This window comes from Dreissena polymorpha, chromosome 2 (genome assembly GCF_020536995.1).
Source record: "Dreissena polymorpha isolate Duluth1 chromosome 2, UMN_Dpol_1.0, whole genome shotgun sequence".
In the NCBI taxonomy this organism is placed as follows: domain Eukaryota; kingdom Metazoa; phylum Mollusca; class Bivalvia; order Myida; family Dreissenidae; genus Dreissena; species Dreissena polymorpha.
In genome coordinates, this window is record NC_068356.1 from 113,247,667 (window position 1) to 113,265,862 (window position 18,196).

At 34.7% G+C, this 18,196-nt stretch overlaps 1 pseudogene; it reads right to left on the reverse strand.

Annotated features, from left to right (window-relative positions):
• Nucleotides 1–13,900: 13,900 nt before the first annotated feature.
• LOC127869997 (CD109 antigen-like) overlaps nt 13,901–18,196 on the reverse strand; it is a 51,148-nt pseudogene continuing 46,852 nt past the window's right edge.

Here is an 18,196-nt window from a genome sequence, read left to right on the forward strand (position 1 = left end):
CCAGTTTTTTAATACAAATTAAAAAAAAAACAACAGACACAGTTTTTGTCAAATTCAAAGTGGCTACTTATATACCGAAATACGATTCCCAAAATATCCTGAACTGTTCTCAAACGGCTGCTACCACAAAAAACTTCTACTTCAGCCACACCTGCAGGTACTTAGCTTCTGTAGCCGTTTAATGTAAGAAAATTCTTATGTATTGATGTCATTCATTTTACAATATGGGGTACCACTTTAAGTTTAATCCTCTGTTACATACAGGGATTGCTTTGTAATAAATACACCATTCCGTTAGTAGTGATCTCTATAAACGTGATGTTTTGCCAAATTGTCATTCAAACGCTCAAATTGTACATGCTTGGGACAAATATTTCACTCATATATAGCATTTGTGAATCTTCTTATTTAGATTTGGTCTAAATATTATTATGATTAAGTAACTTAACATATGTATATGTATAAAAGTCTTTGTTCTGAGTGTTTTAAACAAGAATAACAACAAAAGCTCCTTTTAGCAAGGTAGTCCAAAGAAAAGGAAAATATAATTCCCAGTTATAAATTTGTTTATTTTTCTTTTAAGTTGTACCTTTCAAAGTGTTGCGAAGGGCACGTGCAATTTTGTTTTGTGGCAGGTGTTCACGAAACACCTCAAAAGGCAAATGGTATATAGAATATGTAGGATAGTATATAATTAAATATATACGGAGCCGTTACAAAAAAGGAGGCTCCAACCTTTTTACCTTCATCGTGGACTTTCAATTATGTCAACAGGGCCGGACACACAAATTATATGGACAGACGGTGGGACAGACGATCGAAGACAATTTAGACTAACTTTGTGATCATGTTATGAATTAGCACAATCTTTGCTGGGCTGATATATCTTGTTTTAGAATCACTTGCCTCACAAAACCTTTTCTAACACTTATACACTGCTTAATGATACATATAACCAATAGTTTGCACAATGGAAAATGCTTCATTGTTTTGTCTGATAAGGACACGTTTGTCTCTCTTGGTAGAGCCTTTCAATAAACAATATGGAAACAAAGTAAACACAACGCCAAAAGGTAGAACATGTGAGATTTTCATTGACTAGGGGTATAAAACACGTAATCTTTAGTGAACATAGCAAGCTGTAAATATATCTTTGAAATAAAATTAAGGACAAACAGTATACCACCATAACGTGACATATGAAAATATGACATTTCATAAAGGAATATCTGGTCAACACGTTCAATAAAAATAATTTTTTACAAATGTTGACAAGTAAATATTGATAAATAAATAAAATCATTATTTTATCGTTTTGAAATCAAATCCACCCAAACAATAAAATATGTTGCTTCCCATTTTTCCCCAAACGATATCTCCTCATTAACCGCTATGCAGCATTTGATGAAAATTTCACAGATGTATTGTGGTAATTTACAAAACTTGTTTTGAAAATGAAAATGGTTATTCAAAAAATATGTCAAGGGATCAGTTATAAGTTGAACATCTTACTCGGTATTAATAGGAAATGTCGCTCAGTCAAAGTCTCAGAAAAGGTAATTGAGTCTTTTATTAACATAATTGACTGTCATACAGAGAGAATTAGCTCCTTTATCCCAAAATATTAGCACACATAGTTTAATTCATAATAAGATGGATTACTTAATTGCTCGTCACTTTCAATGAAAGTTTTTGTTATAAATAAATGTTATGACGCGATCAATAATACAAATGGTCGTGTGTTTATTAAATATCTCACATAGCTCACACGTTCTCAATTTCCAAAATATCGCGGCCATTTTTAATGACAAACAGATTCAATGGCGTCTTAGAAAATGTGAGAAGATTTGTATCGAGTGAGTTGGGAATGCTCCTAGGTCATCCATCTTGGACAATTTTAAAATTCTGATGAGGGGATACTGTTAACAACATGTGGCGAACCGTTACAGATATGAAGCTGTGATTGGCATATATCCTGTATGAAGCATCTATTACACTGCACATCGAGTTAACGTCTATACGAAGGGCGAGTTTGAGTCGCGTGTGGCTTGGACCTGCGTCCCCTGAGTGATGGCACCTGTGTGTGTCAACATTGGACGTCAGGTCCGTTCTTAGAGGTGCTAAAGCTACCACTTAAAGTTTTAAGATCGCACAACAAAACTCGTTTTAATAACTATCTTTACAATTGCCTACGCCTAATTGGCTGTGTTTCATCGACGATATTGACATGAAGTGGTGTTATTGTCTTGAACAACTCAAGAACTCAATGATATCCTTAAACAGGCTTATACTTTCCACAACTCTATAAAGTTTACGAGTGAAGTATCGAAAGAACAACTCGTATTTCTTGATAATGTATACGTATTTAAGGAGAACACCTTGTGACTGACCTTTATTCTAAACCAATTGATAGTCATCAATACCTTGTTCAATCCAGCTGCCACCCACGGCATTGCTGTAGAAATATTCCGTTGAGTCTATCAATCCGTATTAGACGCATATGCACCTATAAAAGTGCATTTGATTTGAGAACACAAAAGCTTCCTCAATACCTAAGAATTCGACGATCATATTGTTTCCAAGGCTATAGCTATAGCAAGCGCATTACAGAGAGACGAACTGCTTACATACAAAACACATGTCACACATTCAAGAATTCCATTTGTAGTCACCTACCATCCGTAGCTGTTCAACATTACTGAAATTATTAACAACCACTGGTCCAAAATCATGACATCGGAAAAACTACAACAAACTATTCACAGAAAAGCCTGCTATAGCCTACCGTAAGCCAAGAAGTCTCAGGGACATACCTGTGCGTACCAAAGTAACACCCGAAACTGTGAAAAGTGTCCCAGGCGAGTCAGTCCTATGCAACACTGCTCGTTTCCAAACATGCAAGATTATGCAACCAACACAGACATTCAAGAATATATCAGGCACCATTACGCCCATCAAGGGTACCCACAACTGCAAAACAGCAAATGTAGTATACCTCATGACGTATAATGTGTGCAACATAAATATGTTGGTAAGGAAATGACTTTAAGCAAAAAGCATACACTTGCATAGGTCTGGAAAACACGTCAATTTAACTGATCCCCTTTGCAGCACATTTCAGCGAGCATCAGCACACGTTTGATTGTATCGCCCTGTGCTGTATTGAAGCTATTGAAAAATTGTAAGACGAAAACTTCGAGAAACATGCGCCATTTTATAACACACAATTTTATTTTGTGAAAGTAAATAATCACAAAACAAAACATAAATATAAAACAATACTGAATGTAAAACTTTCACTGCAAATTTTAATATTATGTTCTTACTACGACATAATGGACATTACGGGCGTCAGTCCATAGCACAATTTTAATATGCTTAAATAACTAAATACAAATAAAAATAAATACGACACACGTCTATACAAACAAGACTGAATGCCAAAAAGTTGACAATTTTTACAATGTCACCAATACCATAAACATCGCAGGCGCCAGTCTAAAGCACATGGCTCAAATCAGCAGAACGATATTTCCTGTGGCTGCTGGATTTTACAAGTCAATGGTGCGATTGTGCATTCCCTCTGATAAATTTTAAACTCATATCTCTATACACCCCTGAAGAAGACTTATAGTCGAAATCGCTAGGATGTAAAAATACTTATTGTGTACACTGTTTGATCAATTTCTTTCTCATATACTTATTTCTAATTGTTCTTGTATATTCGTTGCAGTTAAGTTTATTTCTCAACCATACAAATACACTGTTGTTCACATTTGACCGTTGTTTTCGGATCACAATTTTAAGATGGTTGGTCAGTTGGTAGTATTGCTACGTCGTTCACCCGTCAGTCGTTTGCATACAGTGTAAAAACAGGCTCATTGCCAAAAACTCAGCACAATAACACATTTAACTTGAAATTAAATAATACAAAATACTATCTTAGTAAATAAAGCTTGGAACGTGCCATTGACGTCACATCAGAACACGAATAAAAAACGGATTCGCTGTCATTAACCGACAGTACGTTGTAACTGTACCATTCTCATCCAAAGAAAAAGACGCAAACATGTTTTTAAAAACATCACACCAACAGCATTTTCGTTCAAACAACCTCATACAAAATACAAACATGAACATATTCTCTTTCATAAATTTCTTACGTTTGTTATAAATGTTGCAATTCAGTGTATGTTTTGCCTTTTAAGACGATCACTCATCCTTTTATCGTCTTCTTATAAAAAACACTCGCCGGCTTAATGTTGTTTTTAACACTTTATGAGCGATAAAGATCAATTGACTTTGTCATGCGCTAATGCGTTTCTATATATATAGAATATAATATATATATATTAGAAACATTGGTGGGTCCCATATATAAGAGGTATTGTAAGAAATATTGTCAGGCACCATAATATAAGAAATATTGTTGGGACCTATATAAGAAGTATTGTTGGGTCCCATATATAAGAAACATTCTTGGGTCCCATATATAAGAAGTATTGTAAGGAAAATGGTTGGGTCCCATATATAAGAAACATTGTTGGGTCCCATATAAGTAAGAAACATCGTTGGGTCCCACATAAAATATATAAGTTGAAATTCTATGGTCCCATATAAGTAATTAATAAAAGGTATAATTAACACTATAGGTATCAATATAATTTAGGATTGGCACCAATCGACCGCCCCCGGTATAAACCGATTAAAACCTCCCCGGTCAAATACTCCCGAAGTGGTCCTCACTGGTCAATACTGGTCGATTGAACTTTAATAGTCCATGCTTAATTAAACAATATTGATAATATAAATTACACAGATATGTTGCCAATAATGTATGCAGCTATCAATACCCACTATTTTATACCTGTTCATGCAATTTGTAGGCCAATCTCTCAAAATTTTGCAAATCAGTCAAAATTGGTCAATTTGATTTTTCTTGTCAATTGAACTTTTTTTCAATTCTAACGAATGTTCAGATAATTATGTGCTTGATTCAAGTTGTCAATTACTGTGTATTAGTTGTTAATCATGCCCCACTGTCCCCACAGTCTTCTCACAGTCTTCTCACCTATACAGGCTGGGGCACCCAAATTTGATAATAGGGCCTTAACTGGCACCTTTTTGACACGACCCTTACTTGTCACGAACTTTGATTGCTTATTCATTTGAAGACCAATATGAAAGGAAAAAAATAAACCTCTTAAAACATAAAGGAGACAAGTTAGAAGTACCTATCAAATGAATAGCAAGTTATCTACTTTGCTTTGAGTGATATGAAATAGCCTTAGGGCAGATTTGCTTCATTGTCAATATCAGAGACATAACACTGCATGCAGTTTATTACCAATTAAGGCTTAGGGGCCAGATTTATAACCCTAGAAAACACAAGAGTTCTGTTTGTCTATCTGCTTATCAAATAGATATATCAATAGATCCAGAGATCGGACTATTTTTTTCTTTCATGGGATTATTGCCCCATAGATAATTAAAAAAAACAATGGGCACATACAATAATGAATAGGCACTTTGCAAAAATGAAAGAACACTTCTCAAGATCAATTTCCGGTAAAAATTACAGACAAACGGAAAATCAGCATCAGTAAAATTGCGACCCCATCAAATTTATTTATAATTCTAACGGAACTATATTGTTTAACATTTTAATTATATTGAACAAACTCGATATTATAGTAGATATAAATAATATTACCTTGTAATTTGATAATAAGTATAAATAATCCAATAAAACACTGCCATTATTTACGATAATGGATATGTGTTTATGAATTTAGTAAACATGGGCGTCAGCCATAGTTAGGAACTGTACAATAAGTTTGTAAAACGGAACTAATCTGTATATCTCGGAAAATCATTGATAAATGTATGTGTCGTTTCAATGCTTGTGGCCGAGTAATTTCGGCAAATCAGAACTCAACTTGCGTAAACACTTGCCCAATTAACCGTTACACTCGACCTCCGCTCTCTGCAAAAGATTCAAAGGCGGATGGATCTATGCACGTGCTGTTATAAAATTGGACGATTCACATAGCGTAATGGTGCGCATCGAATTACAGAAATGATGCGCACTTTTTTGTTTAAATGGGAAAAGAACGCACTGCGCACCTTTATCCAGATCTCTGTATAAATAAAGATCGGTGAAATACTATGGTAGCTACAATAGTAATCAAACTTTAGTAACAGATGTGATACACTGAGATAAAGATATTGCCTTAGTCCTTATGTATTTGAGGCCGTTTACATAAGTAATAAAGAAGTAATTTTTTACAATAAATAACTCAAAACAAAGTTTATCAATTTCAAAATAACGATTGATTTAATATAGAATAGCTTAAAGTCTTCCTTTGTTATGCTTTGTTTATATGCTTTAATTTTCAATCGACCAGTAATGACTAGTATTGACCGGTTTTAACCGGGTATTGACCGCCGGCCCGGTCAATACTCAAATGGCCGGTCAATATGCCAACCCTGATATCATTAATGAACATTGTTGGGCCCGGCCCTTTATTACAAGAACACATGTTTGCACTTATTGTTGAGACCCATATAAGTAAAAGATATTGCTAGTAGACTGAACTCCAATTTTCTAACACTAGTTTCCGTGACACACTTTCACTGTGCAGATTTCTAATAAATATTTGTTGTTTTAATCACAAACGTAGTCGCAGGCGTTAACTGACACACGCATTTAATTATCCCTTTATAATCATATGATATCCGTTGTTTATTCGAATGTTATTTATCATTTTCGCTGTTCGTCGTAATTTCTTTTCTGCTTGCCGCCATCTTGGACGATGACGTAAAAACGGGCGGGCTCAATCGCAATACATCGACTATTGCCAGTATCCTCTTCAATATAGAAATGTGCGGATAGCAACGTAAAATCATACATACAGTATTTAGCTACACGCGCGAACCAATACGTAAGTCAGTTGTCGTTCGGTGACACGCAAGATTGGTACTCGTTCTTCAACATTATCGCTTTTTAACATTACAATCTGTATGGGTTTATTGGGAAAATTTGGCCTTTTTGGGGAAATTTAGGTCAGATTTTTCGGAAAAAATGTTGATTTTTTTGCGATTGGGAAGCAGCCGAATATCGGCGGTAATATGGGGCAAAATTAATTACAGTATACATACTGATGTTGGAAATGGGGGTATACTGGAGTCAGCTTGTCTTTCTGTTTGTCACAGTCTGTTGGGTCAGTCTTATGTGCACAACTCTTACAGTTTTGCATTGACGGCTTTCAAATTTAAAGCAACTAGACGTGGTGTGATGTGCGTGCAGACAGGAGTTTCAGATTCCCTCTTTACTTTTCAAATATATGGCCCTTTGTTTTATTAAGCTCTGCACTAGAATACTCCATTAGTATATATAATTCGTGTGCACAACTCAGTTTTCCGTTGATGGCCAGAGCAACTACACATGATGTGCATGTTTGCAGGAGTTCCAGATCTTCTTAGAATTTACAGTATAAAGACCTTTTGATGTTTTTAGATAAAATAATACTATTTAAGTTAAATATGCTCAATATTGTGCATGTATGAAGGATTTCCACCACTTTTTGGTGATGACAAATATATTGTAGTTTTTTTTTTTTTTTGGCAGATAGTTCAATACAAGGGAATTGTGCGGTAATTCACGATCACAATTAATACTGCACCATTACCAGTAGACTTTGTCATTTATGTCATTCAGGTGTCTCAACTTCTCATGGCGGTACACGGTGGCTGTGTGAACAAATGGAAGGGCAAACAGTTAGCAGACATCTCTGTGGAAGGTATAATAGTTTTTGTAATATGTTCACCTGAGCATAATTTACTACTGGTGAGCTTTTGTTATCAACCTGTGTCCAGTTCCTTCATCAATCTTCGTCATAAATTTTACTTAAATAACATTTCTTCTTGCATGAACCTTTACCCAGAGTATTCAAATAATTCCATTCCATACATAAAAGGAAAAATCTTAAAAGTCTTCTCTGAAACTAAAAGATCCAGAGCTTAGATATTTGGCATGAAACATCTCTTATGATTCGAAAATATATACTGGCTAACATAATATTGCTAAGAGTCTGTCTAAAAAATCGCAATCTGAAACACTGGTGATATACATTATGCACACTGTTCTGGTTTGCTGTATAAACAATCACCTTTTTGACAATTTTTTTTACATATTTTGGGCAACTAACAATATTTCAAAAGCCATTACTTATTTTGACTTGAAACTTTTTTTCTGAGAAATTGTCATGTTTGGTGAAAGCAGCGAAAAAAAGTGGAACACGCCTCTATTATTATACTTAAAAAGCCTAATCTAGTGACCCAATAAATGTGTTATATATAACACATGCAGAATTGTTGGGTCATCAATAAATTTAATTGATAAATGCTGATCACATTGAGATAAGATGGATGTCAATGACCAGGCTTGTAGTTTTTGTACATCCTATTTGGTTATGAGTTTCTGTTTTACTGGTAATGTAGACCAGATGGAGACTACCAATCAACAATATAATGTATATTACTTGCAAAAACCCGCAGAACTGTATTTATTTTTATTCAGGTCCTGATCCCATCGAGTCTGAGAGTATTGAGTCAGATGAAGGTGTGGATGCCATGGAGACTAAGATAGCCGAGTCTGATGAAGGTCGATTTTATCCAATTGTGTCAGAGACTAGTGAAGCAGTTACATGTAACTCTGAGACGGGGACTCTTCTTGGGAACCAAACTCGGCCTGCAACATCTAGTGGTAAGTTATTAAAACTATGCATTTTTTTAAAGAAGGCTATTGTGGAGTATTAATTTTCATTTGAAATTAACAAAAGGTTGAACTAGCTGTTTAACAGTGATCGATTATTTTTTAACTGATCAAATGCTATTTACATGAGTTCGGCGATAATAGAATGCTGCAATTAGAAGAACTGTAACAAATATCGAGATACTCTGATATCCGCGAATCAAACAGACAATCCAGTCCGGTTAAGAAGTTGTGTAATATTATAATATAATAATTTTAAACATTTCAATGCACTGACTAACACAATATGAAGGGATCACACATTAAATTGTATTGGATCAATGGCATCAGCATCAGCATCTATAACCAACTTGATAGTCTCCGTATAAAAACCACCTCTTTAGCTCCACTTAAAATAATACAATTAGTTAACCACCATCAACACATCAGCCTTTATCTTCTGTTTGGTCATGTTGCATGCCAGGTCAAAATGTGTTATGGATCTTGTACTGTTTTGTGTTCGGTGAAAATGTAAGACTGTTGTTATACGCCTGTTTGAAAAACGGGACGTATTATGCGACCCCAATAGCAGGCTGTGTCCAGCACTTTGTCAATACTCTGATTCAAATAGTAATCATCCGATCAAACTTGGTCAGACATTGCATCTGGATTATATCTAGGCCAAGTTTTAATATGGGTCTTGTCGGGTCAAAAACTAGCTCTGGTCACTTTGTGAATTTACAGCATTCAATGTCATATTGTCCAGACTTTAATTTAAATAATATTCATCCCATCTTTACTAATCTTGGTCAATAGTTGCATATTGATGATATCTATGTCAAGTTCAAATATGGGTAATATTTGGTAAAAAATTGGTGAGCATTCAATGTGTTAAATTGTCCGGACTCTTATTCAAAAATTTTTACTACTCTTCTCAAAACTTGGTCAGTAGTTGCTTTTGGATGTTATCTTGGTTAAGTTCAAATTTGGATCGTGTTTGGTAAAAGGCTAGGTCAGAGGGTCACTTAATGCATTTTTAGTCCTCTGCCGGTTTCCAGAGGGGTCTATAGTGTCTATCGATGTGTGTCTGTCCGTCCGTCTGTCTGTCTGAGGTGTTTTCCGGATGATAACTTGATTTAGGAATGACTGATTTGTTTGAAAGTTGATCTTAAAGTAGCTTAGGGGAAGATCTGGTGTGGGATTGCATATGGGGTCAAAAGGTCAAATAACTAGGCCACTGCTACTAAAATAGAAATTTGGTTTCCGGATGATAACTTTACTAAGGAATTACGGATTTTTTTAAAAGTTGGTCTGTAGGTAGCTTAGGGAAAGATCTGGGGTTGGATTGCATATGGGGTCAAAGGGTCAAATATCTAAGTCACTGTTACTAAAAATATAGATTTGATTTCCGGATAATAAATTTACGTAGGAATGATGGATTTGTTTGAAACTTGGTGTGTGGGTATCACTTGCACCAGGTATATGGGGACTCGTATCTGTTCTTAAAACGTTTAATGACCGCTAATAAACTCTAACCGACGTTTTATTTTGAAATGCTAGAAACAAAAACGTCTGTCTCTTGATATCTTCGGGTTTAACTTAAATGATACAAAATGTGGTGGCTGATCGTTTAAAACCGGAGAAATGCAAAGCATTACTATTTGTTGGTTTGTTAGTTTGTCAGTTTGTTGGTTTGCGCCAAGCTTAACATTGGTCAAAACTTTTGATATATTGAATATAGAAACTTGATATTTGGCATGCATATGTATCTCATGGAGCTGCACATTTTGAGTGGTGAAAGGTCAAGGTCATCATTCAAGGTCAAAGGTCAAATATATGGGGAAAGGTGACTGGAGGACTGTGCGTTGTTTTGGGGCCGTTTTGGGGTTTTATACGTTGGCTGTCAGTTATGTAGATAAACATCAGTATTAACTGAAACCAGTTTCTTGAGAAGAATCGTCTTAACCATGATGTTCCCTTGTTTATTCAAATATTCTCCGATGGTATGTTTTTGGATCAGTTCCATATTGATGATGACTGCTACGAGCGCCTAAAAATATTGAATATACATTATTGCACAAACTCTATGGAATGATCGCCGAAGAAGTGCAAAAACCTGTCGAAAACAAGGCTTTAATGATGAGACACGGGTAATAACAGGATAAGTCACGCGCCTATTAAGCCCGGTACAATGTTTCGCACTCGGGTACAAAGCTTTGGTCGGCTAAGGAGATTCCAAATCCGCCTTTGCCAACACTTTTGCCACTTGTCTTAAAACACTACCGATGTAATGCTTTTGTGTTTTGAAAAACTTTCAAATAAAAAGCAAATCCTCAATGATAAGCATGTACATGTATCAACAAACAAATTTGACCCAATAGCTTACTGCATATATATTATATATGCACATGTTGGGTCTAAAGCCCAATTAATAACTGGGCCCTGACCCAAGAGAGGGGTGCACCTAAAACTATAACTCTATCGAGATTTCCTGATCTATATAGGTATACATAGAATCCAGACCGAAAATCTATACGTAATATGTGACAGTGGCGTCTGTAACACTGTTATTTCTAGTAGGTCCCAATAAGTATGTTTAAGTCGAGAGACCTAATTTGTTGGTGACTTTATATATATATATATATATATATAAACGGTGGTAGAAAATAACGTTTTAATCCATGAAAATAATTCATTACAAATAATACACATGCAATATAACTACCCACGCTAATCTAATTTATGTGCACCTGTAGACCACATGTTGTTTGAATGCCAGCGAATCGTGTATCGCGTGACTTTTTCGCTAGCATTATAAAAGGCTCATTAATTATTCGATCAGTAATTGATTACATAAATTAACTAAATACTTAATATCCCAATAAATTTAAATAACCTAGTATACGGTATACAAGTAAACTTGCCAAGGCATTAATAAACAGGTTTCTTTAGATTTCGCATATTGTCCTAAAAGCAACGAAACAATGGCGAATTTTAGTAATAAAGTGTTAATGTTTTTAATTCAAACTTGACAAGAAACTTCGTTTTATCGATATAAATGATAATGATGAGCGTTGCGGTTGTGATAGTGGTAGAAAAGGTGAAAGGCTAAGACGAAAGTGTGTTCTTCTTGAAAACGGTATTCACAGACATCATTTACGACGACAGAAAGGACCTGAAACACGTATGATACTTATTCGATTGAAAAAAAAAGCTATACAGAAATTGTTATAGATTTGGATTAAACAGTTGCTTCATCATTCTAAATAATTATGTATTGATTTTGATATTTGGTTGTAAATAAAACTTCTATATATAATAAAGTAAGGTGTCTTTCTAAATTTACTGGTGACTTTTAACGACGCTCCTCAAAATTAACAAAGAATTAACATGAATTTATTTGCTGATGTTTTCATTTTCTATCACATATTATTTCGTTTGAATTGGTTTGTCTTTTCTTTTCTTTCATAATCAAAGTGTTCATGTGAATTAACTACCGTTAATTGTGTATTTACGATTTTAACGTTATTGTTAGCAATCAAGAATACAACTTCATAACAATTTGTACTACAACAGCAACGAAGTTAGAATTGTATGCATGCAAATACTAGTTTTTGTTTGAAAAGTCAAAACTCATATAAAACTAAATTTACAATGTATGGAAATTCCAACGTGAATATTCTTTGCAGATATGTTCACATGACACATAAAAGTAGTGTATAGGGTGTCGTAAAAACGTATACACGTGCCAGAATCGAATATCGGTATGCGCTTTGAATATCTTGGTCATTATTAATTTAATTGAAGAACAACATTGCATTCACCCTTTCGTATTCATGCGTGTGTTTGTTTGTTGTTGTTTTTTGCTGCATTCGTTTCATGCATATACACGTTAATGTTGATTGTCGTTATTTTACCACAATATATTACTCAACGTAACTATGGTTCAAAGCATGATAATAACATTAATCTAAGCAGAAATCCTCACATTAACAATAATACAACGAACATATAATTGTTTAAAATACATGTACAATAATTGTCATTGTATTACAAATATAAATCATTCCACGTAATACACCGACAGTGCTTACGATTTAACAATTTTAAAAAAATCATCAAAAGTGTCAAGGATTTGTTTCCGGAATTTCTTCGAACGATCTTTCCATTTCCTTACCATACAATGGCTACTCTGCTGCCCTGTAGAGATAGAAAAAAGTGAGAATATCGTGAACGATCCTTTCGAAATTCCTGTGATTTCATTAACATTTACTATTGAGGATAAAGGTAGGAAGACATATATACGTGATACCATGTACGTACACAAATGTGTCATGTATGCTTTGAACAGGTAAATGGTAGTTAATAAAACAAGAATATAACACGTTGCGGCCCTTGTAAGTCTGTTGTTTTATGAGCACATAGACTTTTTGGATACGTACGGAAAATATCTTTCAAAGACATGGAAAAAAAACTTGTGCATCTGAGTATATGCAGTCACGACACTTTTCACGTCAGACATACTTATTGATATGAACAATAGTGCATTAACTACAATAATTATCACAAAGCCACATTTAACAAAAAATCGAAAATTGACATAGTTGTTTAATAGATATGTTATGTTATAAAATGTGTTTCTATTATATTGGAATTCAGAAATGTCACAATAACAGCTTAGCTATTTATCTTACAGCCACACTCGGCACAGATGTCACATACATGTGCATTCTGTAGACTTTTCGACTGGTAGAACAAGGAACTTGGTTACCTTAAGAGGAAATATTGTTGTCAATACATTAAAACAAACGCGTGTGTATACACGTCATGTTTATATCACGAGTCTGACCTTATGTTAATAATGTGTTACGCATGTATTGGTTAATGTAGATCTACATTATACCGTTCTTTTTTAAACTCAGCTATAATAATTGAATCGACATTTTTTGTTATACACTACTCTTGACTTTGTTGTACCTTTGAACCCAGATGAGTCGTGTTTATCACATATTATGCCTTCGAAAGATCACAATTTATACCACGTTTTTTAATATTGCTCAAATTCCGTTAGAACAACCTGTTGATTAAATCACCGACTGTGACTTTGACAAATTTCCATAAGTACATATAACAATACTACATATATCAGCATGTTGATTGCTTACTCGGCTGATAGTAGTCATATACACGGATCGCAGCTGGTTGCGACTTGGCCACCATTCAAGTTCGGATAATATCCAGCGTCAGGCACAGGGGCGTACAAGTAATCTGTGTGTAACATAAATGCATTCCTTTACTGCAAATACGCTCACAACATTGGTGCAATCATTATAAATGTTGGTTGAGCAAATGATTGGTCAATAACACATATTTATGCATTTTTTTTAATAGCATATGATTTGCAAAAACAAACTCATAAAAGCATAACACGTTTTAGACCAACAAAGCGCGGTGTTTCAGATGTTTGCCAAACAAGAACATTCAGTAAAATAATATGACACGAGACTCTAATCTTACCTGATTGAAGTACAAAACGAGCTTTCTGTCCTTAGACTCCACACGTTTTATCTCCACTACTTGTTTAATGCTTTCAAGATCCGCTTCAAACCCAGACGGAATTCCAAACTCCTGGATGGCCATTCCACGAGTACCGGCCTTCAACCATCTGTTAGAAGGTGACTTACTTAAATCTGTATACTCATTTAAATGAAAAATATGCAGTGCGTTATAAACAAACGATATACCGAATGTGCTGCTGAATGTCAAAACAGGTCAAAAGCAATCATTGTCCACGTTCTACAAGTATGTGCATAAACAACATATTTATATACGCCTAATATGTAGTTTTATGCCCTTCCCCAAATCCTGAAGACTTACTTGACGCATGATTTCACTGACAGCATATCCATGGTTTCAGTAACTATGGTGATATCGATCTGGAAGGAGGGCGTCTCAATTTCTCGTTCAACGTTGAACGATAGTCCGACCTGAGCAAAGACAAAAAATATTTTTTCTACTTCCGTCACTCACGTCTGCTCGCAACATCCGGTCGGCATTTGAAGCAATTTGTCGAGGTTGTTTACCGTTGGTCCAAGAAGGTCACCTAAATAAAGCGCCTTTATTATTTAAATGTATTAAAAAACATACCGTTAAGCATATGAAATATATTACCTATTCTTTCAACAATTCAAAATTAGCATTGTGTTTTACTTTGTACGTGTATGTGAGCAAAACTGTGCAAACTTAACTTGTGCAAAATTACACAAATATTTCAATCATGTTAACTAAGTAATGTTCGTGTACCGATTGCGGAAACGACGATTCTTTGAGAGCCGGCGACGACTGTTTGAGGCATAAAGATATCAACGACCTGGCTGAATGTGGTCTGGTTCTTCAGGTCTACCAAGACTAGGTTGCTGTACTGCTTAGGGACGCCTTCAGGCTGTCACAAATGTACAGTTATTAAACATGAACGTTGCACTAATATATCATATAATACACTTTCCATAAAGATGGAATGACTGAATCAATTTAAAATCATTAGATTAAATATAAGGCCAGTGTCGTTTGTGTTAGGTTCACTGAAACAAGTTTTGTTGTACTTTTTTCACTTAAAATGCAAGACAAAAAGCATATGACGTCATGAAGATACACAAACATTACTAAAAGTACCTACACACAAGGTATCATTACATGTTTAAATAACTATTTCATATAAAGATATAAAAATGGGGACCTCTTACCTCAACAAGAAGTTGCCTCTGTACGCCGTCAGCTGCGAGGGCCGACCGGGTGGTCACAGTCAGGGGTATCATGCCCATGGAGGCGGGAACGATCGGGAAAAACACGGACTTGGCCTCCCCAGCAAGGATCTCTCAGATTATTACTTCAGGTATACCAAACACATTAAAGCTTACGCTGTGCGTACATTTACACATATTGTGTGTTTATTACCAACAAATAGCATTAAGCCCTCTTCAGCATGTAAGTGTTGAAAATTAAATCGTTAATTATTAATTTATTTACATATTGCAGCATCTATATCGATAAATAGGCTTAAACGAACAATATAAAAAAAATCAATATTACAAGGACCTTTTTACGTTTTGGTAAATTGAAAAAAAGAGAAAACTGTGCTTCAGATTCGTAAATTTTCGTTTTACTTTGATATTTGTAAGGAAACAGTAATACTGAACATTTACTAAAATATCAATTATATGCATCTTTTTATAATTTAAAAACTTAAAAATGATCAAACGCTGCAACGCAAAACGATGGAATAATTTGGAGAGTTCTGTTGTTGTCATTATATTTTGTGACACTACGAGGATTGATTTTTATAGAGTATCATTTTCTTTATAAGCACGGATGACCTAGAGGTCTAATCATTAGACTTAAACCCCAGTGGTCAGTGGTTCGAGTCCAGTTAAGTGTACCTTTTTTTCTTTATTCATTTTATTTTTGTTTTTTACTGGAGCTTTTTAGATCCTAGGCTTACAGTTATCAATAAAAAAGCATTTAATGACAAACGTTAATACATGCCAAAATCTGTGAAAAGGTCCCTATAAAATATAAATTTTTAACCACGTATTCGTGAAATGCATCTTAAAGAATTTCGAGCACAAACGACATAGCTCGACAAACACTCGATGAACTTTGCTTCTTAGATGAAGTAGATATTTTGTTCAATGTACAAGAACAACGAGGCGAGTGGAATAACGCATCGTCATACATGGACTGTCTGCGTTTGCGTCTGTGTGCCGTTACTGACGTGGCCGTTAGCGTCAACTGTCATGCTCCTGAAGTCTGACGAACCCTTCAAGGTCACCAGTACCTGAAAATGTTTTTTTTATAATGAGCGCACACATAAACCAATGTTTGTTTTCTGTATAAAGTTTAATGTTTGATCATTTACTGGATTTGTAATTGTTCTTACGGGAAAAACCTAAATAACTACCAACAAGAAAATTATCTTGCTATCATTTCATATAACCATTTAATTGTTGTCGTTGTTAAAACAAATTATATACATGGAAACGATACTGCGCACTACCAAATACGGTATAGAGACAATCTTTTCACGACATTTGTTCACGATATTTTTTAAAGGTTTGCATCAAAGCAGCATAAATGTGTTTATATATGCATTGATAAATGTTGTCATGTCTGAAACTTAAAACAAATTGACATCATATCAATAAAAACACTACCATAAAACTGATTGCGAGTAAATAGAATTGAACATCCGTGTATTTTCCATGGTTACAAAGCGTTTAAAAACATTAATAAATGCATTTCTTGAGAAAAGTATCTTTCTGTGTAATAATAACTCGCAGAGATTACCTCTCTTTATCCCTTGCAACTACAATCACAAGTTAAATAATCCAATACATTTAATGATTATCGTTTTGTTCTTTTGATCTAACTAAACGAAAAATGAAACTTAAAAATGAAACAAAAACGAAACACATTTAAACCATATACACATTAAACATAAAACTATTTGATTCGATTATAAGCAAAAGGCTTATGATGAAGAGAAGAATTTCATTTGTTCTGATCAAAGTCCATCAAGTTTCATTGCCTAGATTCTATGAACGCAGCTTACATCCATATCCTGTGACATGTAGTTAACAACGTTTGCTTGACGAGCTAGCTCCTCCCCTCGGACAACAGAGTACGGCAGATTGAGGCTCAGGAAGAAAGGCTTGAACGCCTCAACCTGAATTGTGTAACCATCAACTGAAGTATATATGGCTCACGCTCCACTTACCGTTCGAAAACGAGATTCCATTTTTATTCCATTTGTATTTGTCACGTGTTTGGTTTTGTGTTGAGTTTTACGCTTCTTTCCAGTGTCAGACAGATTCGAAAATGACAATTTGTCATAAGTAAAAAATAATACGTACTTTAAGAAGGTGTTTATCTTACTGAGGCAGATAAAATTTCACTTTTTTGCATTCCAACGTTGTTAACATATTTTTCTTGTCTAATCGGTGACCGCTTAATAATGTTGTTATGATTTAAGCTGTGCTGAGTTTATGGTCAAGAAATTATGTGTCTTGTCTGTGCCCTTAATATGACTAAAAGCATATTCGGATCTAATTCCTGGATAGTTTTTATTAAATATAATACGCACGTTAATGATTGAATGGCAATACAATTACAATATTATTTTCACTCGTTATATTTGGAAGCTTCCTTCTCTCTCGTATTGTCCTATTATAGTCTGAATTCCGAATAATAAATACACAAATTAATAACCCCTATTTTAAAAAAATAAACGAGACTTACCGTGAAGTTGAAGTTTAATTGTAATTTTATGAGTTAAAAAGTAAAAGGAGGGAGTTAACTGAGAGTGTACATCCGCTACGCATGCGCATCAGTCTTCAAAGAGTTCTCAAATCTTTCTTGAACACAGGGTATATAAACTGCATTGAT